A 12,247-nucleotide genomic window follows, 5' to 3' on the forward strand; every position below is an offset into this window, starting at 1 on the left:
GTGTCTTCTCTCCAGTGTGGCTATAGGACATGACCTTTGGTTGGGGACACGTGACACAGATTTGATGGTTTGAATTCAATAACCTGGTTGTACTTCTAGTTTACTGAGAGTTTGCGTTTATTTTCTTGAATGGGTATTAAGTAGTGTCAAATCCTTTTTCTGCATCTATAGAGATAATGTGACTTTCCTCATCTATTTGTTAATGCGGTGAATTTAATGGTGTTTTTTTTTTTATTGTTAATCCAAAACGGCTTTCTTGGAATAAACCCCACTTGGTCATGATTTATCTCTTTTTAAAGGAAAGTGGACTCAATTTGCTATTATGTTGTTTAGAATTTTTGCATTTATGTTCATGAGAAAAATTGGCCTGCATTTTCTTATGATGCTCTTGTCGGGTTTTGATATCAAGACTATACTGCCCTCTTTTTAAAAAGTTGTGAAGTGCTCCCTTCTCTATTTTCTGAAAAAGCTTATGATTAGTATTACTTCTTCCTTAAATGTTTAAATTAATTCACCTGTGAAAAATCTCAGCCTAAAATTTTGTTTATGGGCGGATTTTAAATTACAAATTCAATAACTTTAACAGATTATGATTATTCACATTTCAATTTCTTTTTGTGTTCATTTAATGAAAGTTTTTTAAAAGAATATTTCATCTAAGTAGACAACTTTTTTGATGTAACATTTTATTCACAATATCCTTTAATATTTCAAAAGCTTTTTTGAGATACAATTAACCCACTTAGAGTATACAATTCAATGATTTCTAGTGTATTCATGGAACTATTCAACCATCACTACAATCCATTTTAGAACATTTTCATCACCCTCAAAAGAAAACCCATATCCATTAGCAGCAATTTACCATCTTTCTCTAAGCCACCCAACCCTCAGCAATAGGCAACCACTAATCTACTTTCTATCTGTATAGACTGGCCCATTCTAAACATGTTATATAAGTGGAATCATACAATATACGGTGTTTTGTGATTGCCTTCATTTGAATGTTTTCAAGGTTCACTCATGTTCCAGCATGTATATCATTCCTTTTTATGGCCATGGACTTTCTTTTTAATCCTTTTAAATTGTCTGTGTCTTCTTGTATCTTGAATCCAATTTGAAAATCTTTTAGCTCATTTACATTTAATGGTATTACTGTTATAGTTGGGTTTAAGTGAACAATCTTACCATGTATTTTATTATTACATTTATTTTTCTGTTTGTCCTATCTATTCCTTGTTCCTTTATTCCTCCTTTCCTTTATCAATTTGGAGATATATATTCCTCACCTAAGGATACATTTTTACTGATTTTAGAGTGAGAAGGAAACATCAATGTGAGAGGAACATTGATCAGTTGCCTCCCATAGGTGCTCCAAGCAGGGATGGAACCTGCAACCCAGGTATGTCCCCTGACCAGGAATCAAATCCGCAACCTTTTGGTGCATGGGGTGACGCTCCAACCAGCTGAGCCACTTGGCCAGGGCAGTCAGTATTTTTATTATTCTATTTTACCTCTTCTATTAGTTTTTTTTAAAAAAACTTATCTTTATTGTTGTAAGTATTACAGATGTCCCCTTTGTTTCTTTGTTGCTGGTTTTTTCCCATTGACTCCCTCCATCCTGAACCCACCTTTCCCAGCCTTCGACACACTATTATCTGTGTCCATAGGCTATGCATCTATTAGGCTTTTAATTAAACCTGTTTTCTTTTGGTAGTTACCTAGAGCAGTGGTTCTCAAAGTTAGTGTGCCTCAAATCACTTAGAGGACTTTTTAGACACAGATTTCTAGGCTCCACCTCCAAAGTTTCTGCTTTAGTAAATCTGAAGGAAGCTTGAGAATTTTGAGTTCTAAGAAATTCCCAGGGAGTGCTTATGTATTCTCTGAACAAAAAGCAGTTAAGAGATATGTTGAGCCTATATAGCAGAAGGTTTTTTATATTACCAAAATATTCTGAGACTAACATTTTGTGCTTTTTTCATGCCCTTGGACTATTTTTCTAAATCAAAGTTCTTCATTTTTAAAAAAGTTCCCAAAAAATATCATTACTGATGCTTAGTTTCTTTTAAATATTGCCTGTAACCTTTTTTCTTTAGTCACATAATCATATCTTTTCTCCTTTTTTTTTTTTTTTTTTTTTTTGAGATTGCATTTCTCAAATTCAGCCCCCAAAATTCAGAATAATGAACTCTTACTATGTCTTTTTACCAAAATGGTCTTTGGGAGTTTCCTGATCAGGTGCTACACAGCCACAAAGGTGTGCGCATTTATTCTATTAAAGGAGGAATACTAAAAATAATTTGATACTTTTGGTATACTCCAGATTTTTTATTAGCTAGAAAATACTGTAAAAGTCTTCAATACGAAAAGACCTTGAAGTCCATAAGAGTTTAAACTGTTAATCACACTTAAGTAAAGTGTATTACTATGAATGTAAAATAAATGTATTTTTTAGCAATTGTGTAACTTTCAGGTTTTACAGAAGCATACTCATGTCCATATATAAAGACTGGCGCAATAACTATTCTTAAAAATTGATTTTTTTTTAAAAGGAATATTTTGTTTTCAGGTGACAATCCCACAATGTTTTGTGGGATAAATGAAAAGCTGGAGACTTATTTTTCCTCTCTGGGTTACTATAGACTAAATCCTTATGAAATGATTATGTGTTATTTCAGAAAAAAGGATTCCACTTTCCACTATTCTAGCATAGTTGGCTATTACAAATGAACCTGAGCCATTGAGACTTGTCATCCACAGACAGCTTTTGCTTTTCCCTTACATTTGCCTGAAGTCCCTACTATAAGCTACAGACCAGAAACGGAGTCTTCTGGAAGAAACATAAAAAGAATGAAAGCCCCAGTAAAGGTTTTTACTGTACTCATAACTGTTGGTTCTACAGGAGTAACAGATGTTTCAGTATAAGCTGATATCAGCATAGTAAACAGATACCTGGCAGATTACCAAGAGATAGAGTTCTAGGATTCTTTAAATCCAGAAGCAGATGACTTTGTGAAATTGCTTGCATTACCCCAAATCAGAAAAATAAGAATCCATTACCTAGGACTAAATGAGCCAATTATGGCTAATGTTCTATTTCCAATGGGCACAGAAGAAAAATTCCTTTCTTTTTATTTTGAACTCTCTATTGGCTACACTTGTATAAACTGTAATGAAAACATTCTTTAAGTGATATCATGATCTAACTGACCCATTGTAATTCACATAAAATTTCTATGAAAATTCTTAATGTAGCTTGTAAGTAACACATTATCAGAAAAACATAAAATAATAATTCTGGAGAAAATGACAAAAAATACAAAAGTATCTCCAAATGGTAAAAGTGGTAAAATATTAACCTTTGCTTTTCATAGCCATGTAGCTATTTTGCATAGGTTCCGTAAATCTACTCCCCTTTCCACCTGCCAGTAATTTAAAAATCACTTTGGTGACCATACTTTAAATCTTATTCAGTTAGGTATGGCAAGCCCATTATTAAACAAAGTCCAAGTGAATTAATGGTTCCTGGTTCCTGATGTCAGTGTATGGGCTGATGAGAGCAATATCTTACATACAAAACTAATGACAACCTTATGAACTTTACAAAGCCTCCAAAGCCAACTCTTCAATTTTAGTATCAGCTTTATTAACCATATTATAGGGTCTTTGTAAACTAAGCATCACCTTTTCTCACACTTACTGGTATATACAAAACTGGCCAAATAAAACAAAACAAAACATCAAAATAGTGATACTGTATCAGAAACTCATTAAGTAAATTTACGTGGTCACAGTACACCTTAGGAGGAAATTTGGAGGCAATATTGACACCTTAACCAGGTGGGTAAGCAGTGCACATCACATTCCAGAGTCAGAAAACAACACAACACAACACTGTGCAGTAAAGGATTAACACAGCATGTCTAGGTTGTGTAAACCTTTCATATTCCCAAGAAAGGTATGGCCCCTCCTGGGAGATAGCCATAAACCCTTGGAACACTCAGCTTGATAAGAATGTTTTTGTCTACCTGGGGAACTTAGGCCCTGTCAGACAGTCTATGTTAACAATGTGATTTATGGTGAGGGGCCTTGGGCCATGGGGTCCAGCTTGAACTCGAGGGCTGGTCTCACGGGCATGGGCAGTCAGCCATGCCTGTGTGACCGGCCTACAATAAAAAACGTGGCCACCAAGGCTTGGAGGAGCTCCCCTGGTTGGCAATACGCCAAGCATATCACCACACATGGATGCCAGGAGAATTAAGGGCTGTCTGCATGACTTCACTGGAAGAGGACCATTGGGAGCTCATGCCTGGTGTTTCCCGAAATTTGCCCCATGTCCCTTTTTCCGTTGCTGGTTGAAATCTGTATCCTTTCATGGTAATAAACCAGTGCTTCTGAGTTTATGTATCCTTTTGGTGACTCTTTGGACCCAGAGGTGATCTCTGGGGACCCATGAAACACTCTGCAACCCTGAGATAAAGTAACAACAACAAAAAGTCACTCTGTCTAGTTTTTGTTCCTCCAAGTAAATGAAACCCTGAGTCTCTCCTGTAAGTTACTCTCTAAAACAACAACTATTTCTCTGAAAATGCTCATGTCTGAAGATACATAATGATTTTTTTGGATATGATAATTATGTGAGAAAACTACTGTTTTCCGCCTTGAAGAGAATCACTGTAAACCTGGTGACTTTGGTAATTTTTTAGGTTTTTTTTTCCACCTTTAAATACTTGTCATACTTTTAATTTGATAAGAACGTCCTTCTAAAGCTTGGACTCTCTTGTAAATGGTCTTTGCATATAAATGACTTTTCTTTTCTAAATGCTTTAGTCTCTGAGTGGTTTGTGTTTTATTTCAGCAGGTGAATCAATATTATTTTAGTAGACTGGTTAAGAGAAGCAAACTGTACCTTCTGCAGCATATCCATAGGCATGCTCAGAAGTAGCTCTGAGAATGAGAAATCACAGGCAAATATCCTATCCAAATACCAAAGGCACACCCCGCCCTCTTCTTCAGAGATATATTGTAAAAGCACAAAGAGGAAAAACCTCTCCCTGAAAAATTAACTTAGGTACTCAATATTTAGCTCTGACCAGTTTTGCTCAGTGGATAGAGCATGAGCCTGCAGACTGAAGGGTCCCAGATTCGATTCTGTTCAAGGGCATGTACCTTGGTTGTGGGCAGTAGGGGGTGTGCAGGAGGCAGCTGATCGATGTTTCTCTATCATCGATGTTTCTCTAACTCTCTATCCCTCTCCCTTCCTCTATGTAAAAAATCAATAAAATATATTTTTAAAAAAATATTTAAACCAAACCACAAGAGAGAATCAAAGTATGTAATACTGATATAAATTTCTCCAATCTTATCAAAAAGAGAAGTAATAAAATCATAGAATAGGTTTTTAAAAGATCAATTACTTTTTATTTTATTTTATTTTTTATTTTTTTATTTTTTTTAAATAAATCTTTATTCAGATTATTACAATTATTTCTCCTTTTTCCCCCCATAGCTCCCCTCCACCCCTTTCCCACCCCACCTTCTGCCCTTACCTCCCCCCCCACTGTCCTCATCCAAAGGTGTATGATTTTTGTCCATTCTCTTCATGAACCCCCCATACCCCTTTCCCCCTGAGAATTATCAGTCCACTCCCTTTCTATGCCCCTGATTCTATTATATTCACCAGATTATTCTGCTCCTCAGGTTTTTAATTCACTTGATTTTTAGGTTCGCTTGTTGATAGATATGTATTTGTTGTTCATAATTTTTCTCTTTACTTTTTTCTTCTTCCTCTTCTTTAAGAATACCTTTCAGCATTTCATATAATACTGGTTTGGTGGTGATGAACTCCTTCAGCTTTTTCTTATCTGTGAAGCTCTTTATCTGCCCTTCATTTCTGAATGATAGCTTTGCTGGGTAGAGTAATCTTGGTTGTAGGTTCTTGCTATTCATCACATTGAAAATTTCTTGCCACTCCCGTCTGGCCTGCATAGTTTCTGTTGAGAAGTCAGCTGACAGTCGTATGGGTGCTCCCTTGTAGGTAATTAACTGTTTTTCTCTTGCTGCTTTTAATATTCTCTCTTTGTCTTTTGCTCTTGGCATTTTAATTATGATGTGTCTTGGTGTGGTCCTCTTTGGATTCCTTTTGTTTGGGGTTCTGTGGGCTTCCTGGCCTTGTAAGTCTATTTCTTTCACCAGGTGGGGGAAGTTTTCGGTCATTATTTCTTCCAATAGGTTTTCAGTATCTTGCTCTCTCTCTTCTTCTGGCACCCCCATAATTCTGATGTTGGTACGCTTGAAGTTGTCCCAGAGTCTTCTTACATTATCTTCAACTTTTTGGATTTTTTTTTTTGCTTTTTGCTTTTTGCTTTTTCGGTTGAGTGTTTTTTGCTTCTTTGTATTTCACTTCTTTGACTTGATTCTTATGTTCCTCTATTCTGTTTCTGGGTCTCTGTATAATATTTTTTATTTCAGTCAGTGTATGTTTAATTTCTAGTTGGTCCTTTTTCATATCTTCGAGGGTCTCGTTATATTCATCGGCCTTTTCTAGGATATTCTTAAAAAGTCTTATAACGGTGGTTTTGAATTCTATATCCAGTCGTTTGTTTTCCTCCATTTCTTTCGTTTGTGATCTGATTCTTTGACCCCGCATTTTTACTGATTCCCTGAGTTGGTAAGGTAGATATTTGTGCTAGGTTTCCAATATGGCCCAGTGGGTCTGCTTCCCCAGATAACCTGAGGTGGACACTCTTGGTGCACCCCTTTGTGGACTGTGTGTACAGCCTTGTTGTAATTAAGTCTTTATTGTTGTTGGTATCACTGGGAAGAATTGACCTCCGGGTCAGTTGGCTGTAAGGATCAGCTGTGTCTATGCTGGGAGAAGCCCGGTGCTGGAGACAGCCCTATAGGATTAGACTTGCCAAAGTGCAATAGCCTCTGTGCTCAGCTTGGATGGGGTGGAGCCTCAGTCTTGGCTTCCTGTCAGCCCCACCCCTGCGCGCACATGCGCTTTCAGTCCTCCGCCTTCCCCAGCTCGAGTCTCCGCCTGAGAGTCCAGACTCCCCCCACAAGAGCGTGGGTCCCCAGGGGCTCGCCTGGAACCGGGGTTCACTGCAGTCAGAACTGGGGCTCAGTGCAGTCAGAATCCTCTGACTCCCCTCCACTAGGGAAAGCCTGTGGCAACCCCCGCAGCCTTTGTGCGCACCAGCGCGTACGCGCGTGCGCACTTTCAGTCCTCCGCCTTCCCAGGCTCCTGAGTCTCCGCCCAAGAGTCCAGACTCCCCTTGCAAGAGCGTGGGTCCCCAGGGGCTCGCCTGGAACTGGGGTTCAGTGCAGTCAGAACTGGGGTTCAGTGCGGTCGGAGGCTTCCTTCCCCCTTCCGCCAGAGAAAGTCAGCCAGGCTCTCAGCCGCCCTTCCTCTCTGCACGCACAAAGCCCCTTTGCCGTACCTCCAATTCTCTGTGAGCTTTTCTCCTTCCTTCTAGTTGTAGAATTTTCACTCAGCCTGCTTTCCTGTGGTTCTGGATGGTGTCCGTTCTGTCTTTTAGTTGTAGTTTTGAAATTGTTGTGCTAGGCAGCAGTTTAGGTGTTTACCTATGCCGCCATCTTGGTTTCTCCCTCTCAATTACTTTTTAGATGAAAGAAAAAGTAGAAATTCATAACCTAGAAATAAATTCTTTTAACTCTGGTATTGAATTTCCCAGCTTTACATTTGTAGCTTATTTTTGGGAAAAGGAAGGCGGTAGTAACGCTTTTTATGTTGTGTTCAAGCATTCAATATTTAAGATATTAATAGTGCTATTCTCTCACATGTATTACATATTGTGGATTTAGCTATCTCTGAAAAAATATTTTTAAGGTACATTTTCTTTTGCTAGAAATTATAAACTATAAAACCATTAGTGTTTCATGGAATTTTCAGGAATGTCCTTAAATTTAATTTTAAATGAGTTTCCTGTGTACCAGTATGATTTATGTTTTAAATAACACATTTGTAAAGTTAAAAGGACCTACAGTGATGGGCAGTGAAGTACGCTCCAGTTCAGCAAGAAGATTTTGGGCAATTGCCCTGTAAACATTAATCTTATATTTCAGGCCAGAAATGCTTCACATTCTGTGCTAGCTCAGTAATAGATTTTTCTAAGAAATGCCCCCACAAGTCAATGTACATTTAATTTTAAGAAAAACTAACCAAAAAATACCTTACAAGGTTTTTCAGAAGTTATCCTAAAATGTACTTAATCAGATTAAGCAGAATTAATTCAAAAGGATATTATTTTAGCTCTGACTACAAGGTCTGACTCACTTTACAATCCTCTTTATAAAGACTAAAATTCCTTTCTTTTCTTCCTTTCTTTTTCTTTTTTTGTTTTGTTACTCATCACCCAAGGATATTTTTCCATTGACTTTTTTTTTTTTTAAGAGAGACTCATAGATGTTAGAGCAGGGGTGGGCAAACTTTTTGACTCCAGGGCCACAATGGGTTCTTAAACTGGACCGGAGGGCCAGAACAAAAGCATGGATGGAGTGTATGTGTGAACTAATATAAATTCAAAGTAAAGGAGTGGAGGGGAGAGCAAGAGAACCGGATAGACCAGCCGGATCCGGCCCATGGGCCGTAGTTTGCCCAAGGCTGTGTTAGAGAGACACATCACTGGTTGCCTCCTGCACGGGCCCTGAACAGGGCTGAAGATTGAGCCTGTAACTGAGGTATGTGCCCTTGACTGGAATTGAACCCAGGACCCTTCAGTCCTTGGGCCGATGCTCTACCCACTGAGACAAACCAGCTAGGGCTAACATTCCTTTCTTTAACTATTTAAGCAACTTTAATAATTTGTAATGGTGGAAACTTTTACAAGTGGGTAGAATCCCATTATTAAAATCATTCAAATGTTTACTTCCCTGTGGCACTTCTTCCTATGTTCTGACCATAGCTCAGAGCAAAATTTCACAAAATACTGACCACCTTCTCTATGTGTGATGCACTCTGATATTTTTAATGCTATTCTGTAGCATTTAAAAATGTTGGTAGGGACCCACCAAACTGATTTCATGATCCATTAATAGGATATGACCTGCAGTTTGAAAAACACTGACTTGGTCCAATAAATGAGAAATATGAAGTGTGAAGAAATTGTGTTGCTTAAATTCATAAAGAAAGTGAGTGACAATCATTTGCATATTTTGTACAAGTCAATAATTAGCCTCTAAAATGTAACATTTCTGTATTTTGTTTTTTCGTTAGTCTAACTCATTATTGTTTGATTTCTGCTCCCCTTACTCTCCACTCCCTATTTACTTTAATGTTTCATACACAATTTTCTATATTCAGGCCTTGAATTTGATACTGTTTATATGCATAGTATTACGTTTAAACTTACTAGGTGAACTAGTATCTTCAATCAACAAGCTTATAGATTAAGAATGCTGATCAATGCTGCTACAGGTAAAAAAGCAGATGAAAGCTATATATATATATGAAGAAATACCATCAGGCCAACTTTATCAAGAGATGAAAACAAAGATTTAGTAGACAAATATTTGTTGAACACTTACTCTGTGCTAGTCATTATACCTCTATGTCACATATTGTTTTCTTCCTTGTATTATATTTAAGTATGCCTTATTTCCCCTATCAACTTATAATAAACAACTAGAAGACAGAACCCATGCATAATTTGTCTTTGAATCTCCTATAGCATCTAACACAGTATCTTGAGATCCACAAATAGTTGATTAGAGATGGATAAACACTTGCTGAATGAACAAGGCAAATATACCAATCCTATATAATAAAAGCCTAATATGCAAATAGACTGAACTGCAGAATGACAGGTCGCTATGACACACACTCACCACCAGGGGCAGATGCTCAATGCAGGAACTGCCCCCAGCCTGCAGGCCCTGACCGGAGGTGGTGGGGGGCAGGGCCGGTGAGTGGGCGGTGCCAGGCCAGCCAAGGTGGGTGCTTCACCCCGCAGATCGGCCCTGATCACCGGCCAGGCCTAGGGACCTTACCAATGCACACATTTTGTGCACCGGTCCTCTAGTATACAAATAAATACCTTGGCTCTCAACCCTCTTCCTCTTAGCATTATAATAGCAAAGAAAGCATCATTTGATTGCCTTTTGTCTGTGCCCCCTAGTAAACAAACAATAAAATACTAGCATATTCTTGGGGGATTATGTAAAATATGATCAAATATCCTTGAAAGGTGAAGCAGCAGAACAGCTGACTTGGTGCCTGAAACAGCACCTGATCCAATACGCTCACTTAGATGAGACCACCAGAATATATTTTCATTACATTTATCAAATACTTGTTGAGAGGTTACTATGGGCCAGATATTATGCTAGGTACTGGGCTACAGTGGTGAGCAAGAATCTTGTTTTCAAGGAGCTTTCAGTCTACTGGGAAGACAAACAACAAGAAAGTTTGCTAAGTGCGAAGACAGTAGAAATACCTAGAAGAGGCAGCTAAGTCTGATTTGGGAGAAGGCAGGGGTGCGAAGGGGAGGCTTAACGAGGGCTTCTTAGAGGAAGCAATAAATTGAGATCTGAGTAATAAGGGAAAGCTAGGTGAGCAAAATCTAGGTAAGAAAATCTAGACAGAGAATATGGTGGATAACTTCACCCTTATTTTAAAAATTCTAGAAAGCTGATTATATCATTCATATAACTTTTTACCTTCCTTTGATAATTCATAATGCCCAACATTCCTCCTCCAAACACCAACACCTGGATCCAGTCTTCAACATTACAGACAGTTGAATTGGTCATTAATAAGTCTTATATTGTCACATAACTGCCTCAGAGCAAAAGTAACCATAGATCAACAGTGATTTTCTACTAAAACTGCTCAACAAATGGGTTTATAATGGGACATGCACATATAATAAAAAATACATTTCTTCAGGGGTAGGAGGGTGGTATGCTCATTTATAATTCTGATTACCCATGATATCTAGTAGGATCTTTCACCAAATAAAAATTCAAGGGCTCCATACCAATAAGGAGAACACTCCCAAAACACCCAACAGAAAAACAAAGTACACCTAATTTTTAAAAATTATTTTTTATTTTTTTGTTAATCCTCACCTGAGGATATTTTCCCATTAATTTTAGAGTGGAAGAAAGAGGGAAAAACAGAGAGAAACATTGATGTGAGAAACACATCGATTGGTTGCCTCCTGCACAAGCCCGGGGTGGGGAGGAGCCTGCAGCCAAGGTACATGCCCTTGACCGGAATCGAACCTGGCACACTTTGGTCCACAGGCCGTCACTCTGTCCACTGAGCAAAACCAGCTAGGGAGATTCTTCTTTTTTTTTTTTTTTTTTAAATATTTTTATTGATTTCAGAGAGAGAGAGACATTAATGATGAATCATTGATCAGCTGCCCCCTGCACATCCCCCCACCAGGGATCAGGCTCTGCAACCCTGACCCGGAATTGAACTGTGACCTTCTGGTTCATAGGTCAACGCTCAACCATCGAGCCATGCTGGTGGGGCGCACCTAATTCTTGGAAGTAAACAATTAATATGTAGCTATGATAAAAACAAACTCTGGCCTAGACAATATTTTAAAACTTTAACTTTATAACTTTATGCCTAATTCTCCTTACATTAAAAAACACACAAAAAAGGAATGGAAGGAGGAAAGTTACATGAAGGTGAAGATATAGGTTACAAAGGTAATCGCTGAGGCAAGGGCAAGGCCTATCTAATTAACAAAATGTAAAAAATATTTTTATTTATCTTCACTTTGCTTTAATTAAAAGGTGCCATGGCACCCATAAAGAGTGGGGTGTGCTTTTTTTAATCTTACAGATGCTATTATGTCTTAGAGAGGTTTGTCTTGCGTACATCTGGGAGTCAGTTTGTACTTATCTAAACCTCACATACAATTAAATGTTCTCAGTAGGTACAGCTTTAGGTACAGCTGAATGGAGTTCCAGGAAACCCCACTAGGAGTTTCACTATTTACTCTACACCAACAATGGCAGCTGGTGCGTTTTGGCCATGGTGTTCCCTCTTATTGTGCAAGACCTTTACCCATAAGTCAAATTTCAATTTAATCTTTTACATATTATCAAAAAACTAAGAGTAATACTTTACAATTAAAGCCATATTTTTAAAGGCTAGAAAGCTCAAAAATAATTTTGAAGTATATTATCCCAGCCAGCTAGCTCACTACATTAAGCATGCCCTTCTGTAAACTTACACTGCTGAAGCTGAGCATTTCCCTTCGAC

Source organism: Plecotus auritus, assembly GCF_963455305.1.
Source record: "Plecotus auritus genome assembly, chromosome: 4".
NCBI classification, from domain to species: domain Eukaryota; kingdom Metazoa; phylum Chordata; class Mammalia; order Chiroptera; family Vespertilionidae; genus Plecotus; species Plecotus auritus.